Source organism: Trachymyrmex cornetzi, unplaced genomic scaffold (assembly GCF_001594075.2).
Source record: "Trachymyrmex cornetzi isolate Tcor2-1 unplaced genomic scaffold, Tcor1.1 scaffold65, whole genome shotgun sequence".
Taxonomy (NCBI): Eukaryota; Metazoa; Arthropoda; class Insecta; order Hymenoptera; family Formicidae; genus Trachymyrmex; species Trachymyrmex cornetzi.
The window spans coordinates 268,897-275,231 of record NW_017299970.1 but is presented as its reverse complement, the minus strand read 5'-3'; positions in this window follow the sequence as shown (position 1 = coordinate 275,231).

Here is a 6,335-nt window from a genome sequence, read left to right as displayed (position 1 = left end):
TATATTTATTTGATACAAGAAATATTAATTTGATTTAACAATCTTTTTTTTACTGAACAAATATTTATTTACTGTAAGTAAATGTTTAGTTGGCTGTATTAAATTAAATATTTATTTTAAAAAATTGACTAATTTTTTTCTCAGTGCAGCGTCTACAAAGTGTTAGCAAAGCGCTAAAAAAACGCATATAAGCCCTTATTTGCAGGCACTGTTGTGCTACAATTGGGACAAAATTTTCATCAATCTTAGGTGAAAAATGTTTGGAGAGAGGCAATAATAAAATAAAAATGATTCTTGGTTACCGAAACGATTTTTCCTACGATGCATAAATTGAAGAAGACGTAGGATAAATTATTCTCCGCGGAATTTAATCACGCGAGTTAAGTGGCGAACCTTCATTCTTGGAGTTAGCATTAAAACGGAAATATATGATCACTTTTCGTATTTTCGATGTCCGGTCGTAGTGCATCGGCACATCGAGCAAACGGCTGGCTTCTCTCCGGTTGGCCGTACGCCATCACGGTAAATATCGCCGTATCATAACGCGACTCGGCGAAATGAAGCGAAAAGCGGATAGTGAGAGAACAGAACTATGACGAGGGAGGCAGTGGCGGAAAATGGGAAGTGCATAACGCCGCGGATTAATGTGAGCTTCCGTTCGACGAGTTCGCATTTCGTCCAAAATTTCATTTTCTTCCACATAGACAGCGAGGTTGCTAATCATATCGTATTCTATTCTCTCACTTTTCTCAACTTCATTTATTCAATAATTTAACATGTTTTTAATCTTTTAAGGATTGGAGCACTTCTAACAAAGTAATTTACTTCAGGTTTGAATAAAGTATTACCTGTCAAATAACCCCATAAATTAAGTTTCATAAAGCGAGTAGTTCAAACAAAATAAAAGGCAATGACCTCAAATGAGGTAGCCGCTTCTAATCCATCAAAGGATTAGTCAATTAACATTTTTAATATGTCAGCGATCATAGAAGGATGCACTCGGCTTTCGGTGATAAACATAATTTTATATTCTGATTGTAAATTCTTATAACGAATGAGATTTATATTGCCTGCTACGTAACTTAGACTCACGTACATAATCAGCTGAGAAAATCAGCCGAAACGATAGTCTTGAGATGGAATATAGTTTAAATGGATCTCGAGAGTCAATTTGATATTCGTGACTACACATATCTGATCACGATTCGCATAAAGAACTCGGATGATGTTTCTCTTGAGACACGATTCGAATTACGTTTCTCGTGGCTCAATTCTTACGAGAAAATCGCATGTAAATCTTAATAATTTTTGAATTTCGTATCATTTGAGGATTAAAGCTGACCTTTGCTGTATTCTTTAAGTTCAAATTATTTTTTGACATTACAAAGAGATGTTTTAGAAGAAAAGAATAATTCATTTAGTACAATCTATCTTTTATTTTCCATTAAAATATTTTCTTTTTACGATTTATTCTACGGTAATTACCATATTAATAAATAATTTTAATTATAATCCGCTTTTACTTAATGTAGAGGAAAGCCCCCTATTATGAGATAGGCGCCTAATATGAGATAGCGGCGTTTCTGCTAAACTAATAGACGCTATCTATTCCACCATGAATTTATTGCTCTTGGATTGAAAATTGTTTAGTAGAAAATTCATTATTAGATCATGCCCGTAGTCATCATAAAAAAGATTTGAGAATTTGGATGTCTTCAAGTTTCATTGAGATGAGCCTTTAAACCTTGTTTATTATTTAATAAATAAATATTTGGTAATAAATTCTTCATGTAGTGATAGAGTAAGATCGTACTAATAGAAAAATACGGGATATATTAAATTGCTTAATTACGGAAGTTAGATTTGATGATCGCAAAACCGTAAGGCGTGAAAATCGTAATATGAGATACTCAGGGTATTTCTAATATGAAATAATCGATGCTCTCACGTCTTAGTGAAAATCGCTAAAGTATAAATGTTATTGTATAATAATAAAAAGGACAACCATCGAGTGCCTATTTCTGCGATGCTTGATTTCAACTACCTGAAGACGAGTTCTGGGAATAATATATCCTATACTCATTTTTCGCGTTCTGTGTTTGTTTGTAAGAAACATTAAGTAAAGTTTTTAATTGCAATACTGATATACTTTACGTTTTACTATCGATTTTTCGGGACATCTCATATTAGGAGCACAATTTTTTGACTTTGCGATTTGCTCACTTTTTACATTCTTTAATTTTCAAAAAAAAAATTAAATTTGAATTAAATTTTATATAACATTATTTTAAAGCTTATTAAATTTTCTTCAAAATAACCTATTATTTTTTTAAATTCTGCCCATAGACTTCTAGCATTTACCCAAAATGAATTCGGTATCTCATAATAGGAGCCTTTCCTCTATTTATATCATAATAATTACAAAATATTAATATTGTTTATATTAATATAATCTTTTATTCGTATTTTCCGTTATATTATACAATTTCATAAAATTATGTAATTAAAAGTAAGTTTATTCTTGGTTTATTTTATCTAATAAGGAAATATTAGAGAAATTTGTAATATTTATTATTAAACGTATCGTTATAAATGAACGTAACATGTTACAATAGGACGCGTGAGACAGCTTATAAAGGGCTGCACTTTGTATTCGCAATTGTTTGATAATTAAAATTACTTTGACGATTCAAATACTAAATAGCTATTTGCGAAGTACCACGCAATATTTACTGTGTCGCAATTTCGTGGTATTACATTCATTTTGAATAAAGACATGTATGTTCTGTAGATAAAAAATAAGTGAAATTAATGTTAACAAATAATAATATATCTAGAGACGATTATTCTGCTTGAGAAATTTACGTTAAATGTAATTTTATGTATTTAAATTATCGGAATTTATGCTTTCTGATTAAAGATTCATTATTAATACAGAGAAATTGCATTTATCGAAGCGTTCAATTGTTTTCCAATTCACAATGATGTTTTTTATCATTAATTGTTTTAATTTAATTATTTGCAACTATATTACAAAGCACAAAACTGTATAATGTTACACATATACATATAAGTATACCACGCTGTTATTATATTATCGAAACATTATAATTCACATAATACATTGTTGAATTATTTTAATGCATGCGACAAGCTCAAAAGCCACTTGTCACATTCCAGGTCCACAAAGCAAATGCGGTCCTAATGAAATGCACGAGTAATTACGAGGTAATTAATAATTATGTCGGCTGGCTGTCAATATTTATGAACATGCGTGCGTTCCAGAAGTTTATTATATCCCAGCTGACGCGTTTTCTCTCGCAGCACCATTTTGACGGGCGGAACAATACTGACGTCATTGTGGTATCAAAATGTCTATTAAATCCGCTACACTAGAAATCCATTATGGAAAACTGGTATGGTAAACGCTTAATGGCAAATTTAATATGTCACCTATTCTCTTCTATCGTCATTTCTGTCATTTCTGCTGTCCTCTCTTCCTTCATTGTTATAACATTATATTTAATAAATATATATATTTTCCATGTGTCTCAATTTTAACTGATTAGAATCGCTGTCGAGATAAAATTATATTATAATTTTAATATTAAAAATTCCAATTCTGCGTTTGCGTGAACGTGCTATCTTATTTTTATCCTCGTTTTCAATCTCACGAATATTTTTTACCCGATTAAGGATATTAATTGAGTATTCCGTAAAATGTATGTCTCGCATCGATGAAAATTTCGAGGCGATCTTAATGACTGCTGCATGTGCACATCTCATTTTCGATTCCAATCTCGCGGACGTTCCACCTCGTCCGATCTACTTCCGCATAAAAAACAACGGGATCACCGTTTCCCGATCAACCGATCAACTGGCGTGTAACACCGATCATCATCGACGCGACTCCGGTTTTCTTCGGCGTTGCTCGTGCGGCGTGTACCAGCTTTCGTTCGAGCTGGGCCGCGTAAAGGACTGTCTGCAGGCGCCGTATCGTCGCGAGCGCATCGATCAGAAAGGAATATCGCCGGTGTGCTGCTGTGGTGATTCAGAGTAGCACCACTTCCGCGGCGAATGTCGGGCTTTTTAAAGCTCGCCACACACCGACGACTTACGATACGAACGAACGAACGAGCGAGATAAACGGGATATTACATAGGCGGTCCTCATCGGATATTTGTATTCATAGTGAGAATTCGAATTTTCGGATTTTCGAATCCACCTAAATTTCGCGAGACTCTCTGTGGCACAGGAAGGATCATTAGTTTATGTCGTCCTTTACTGAAAAAGATGTAATTTTGGTTTATTAAAAGCTGTCCATGTATATCTGTGTTCGTTTTCCATTTTCTTTTGGAAAATTTAATGCTTGGTAAGATGCAAAAATAATATTTAGAAATCTTACCTCTAGTTTCGTGATTTAAAAAGTCATGGAGACTCAGTCACATCTCAATTAATTTTAACGCATGTTTATGGGGACGGTCTGTATTAAAAGGTACCGTTGAGTCTCTGTGCGCGAGGGAAAATTTTCCCAGAGAGTTTTCGTGTACTTATTTAGCACGAGGCGTACCTATTTTACGAAGCGTAGTTAATCCACTCGGAGTTATGCTATTTAAACAACTTTAAGTGTTGAACGTTCGTAGCTTATTTGGGTCTTACTTCGCAATGTTTTATTAACTATATTTTGGTGGAGCGACCGAGCCGCGACCTAATTCGTGGAAGCTTAAATACGATTTTCTTTCGTCGCGGACGAGCACCTTTGACCTTCTTTCACTGTAATTTGAAATTCCTTTGAAGTTCATCGTCTTTGAGATCGTGTACGCAATGAAGCAACGCTGGTGTGTCCCGGTGTGTGATATACTTAATCTTTACTATCCCGCAGTGTCACATGGCACTGTTAAACTTTGCCATATTTTGTCATGATAAATTCTCTAAATGGGGTCAGGAAGATATTAGAGGTGTGTAATTTAGACATACTGCACCCTCCACTACATTTCGCTATATTATACATTTATATCGTACATATTGAAGAAGATATAAGAAAATTATAGAATTTTTAATTTCTATATATCTTATATAATTGTAATGACATTTAAATAGAATATTATTTTAAATCACTCTTGTTTAAAAATTTAACTATTATAAAGATGTTTTGCGTTAATAATTACTAAAATTAAATTTTTCTTAAACGAATTAATTTTCTTACAGGTAACTTGCAGATAGAAAAAGAGAAAAATTTGTAGAAATTTTTGTATTGATTACCTACAAGAAATTAGCTCGTTTAAAATAAATTTAGTTTTCGACAATTACTAACATATGAGGTATCTTTAATTAAACTTTTAGGCGAAATTAATATAATTTTTAACGGCAATTTTATTAATCAGTTAAAATTGTAGTAACTTATAATTTTAAAAGAAAGACAAGCTTTTAGTCTTTTTAATCCGTATAATCTGTATAATATCTAAAAATATAGATATAAATAATGTATATGACGGATGTACTTAACAAACGGTATAAATATTATTTTTAGAGAATATGAAAAAGTAAATAATCACAACAAATTTTCTCTTAAAAGAATTACGTATCAATATAAGTATTTATTAAAAATAAACTTGGCATCACAAAAATGAACGTCGAATAAAAAGACTTCACCGATAAATCTTCTTTTCTTCTCATGACTTGCACAGACATTTAGAAATGGAACATTGCGACATCTCCGAGAACTCCGCGAGATTTTCAGTTTTCCCCTGCGAAAGGGGAAGTCTTGGGAGACGCGTAGATCGTGGCGATCGTGACTTTCGCGGCACCCGCGGTGGCCTTAACCCTTTCCGACGTGCGCGAGGTAACTCATGAAACATGGATCTAGAGTCTCCCTCGAAGAAGTTGTACGAAAGAAGCCGACCGCCTGCCGCGTTGTCGTCGGCGATCATCACCGACGACAGGATTCCCCGTGCCTCTCCACCTGTTACCCGATGTCGTGTCGCGGCAAGAAATCGTTTCCTGGCGCTGGTGGATTCACGGAAATTAACGCACTTGCAAGTGCGTGCTCTGCACATTCGCGCTGGCCAAAGAAAACGCTATCTATGCCTTTGCATCGATTTTGACACAACAACAATAATTGTTAATTTTATACATTTAAAAATATGTATAATATTATTAATATACATGGTGTGTGATAATAACTTAATACTTTTAATGTACATAGTAATAATAAAAAATATTAATTACTGTGAGAACTCTAAAATTTATAAACTTTCGATGATGAGTCTCTACTCTTAAATGATCCAGCTATTTCTTCAATGTACTTGCAATTGTGTGTGCCGCAATGCATATCT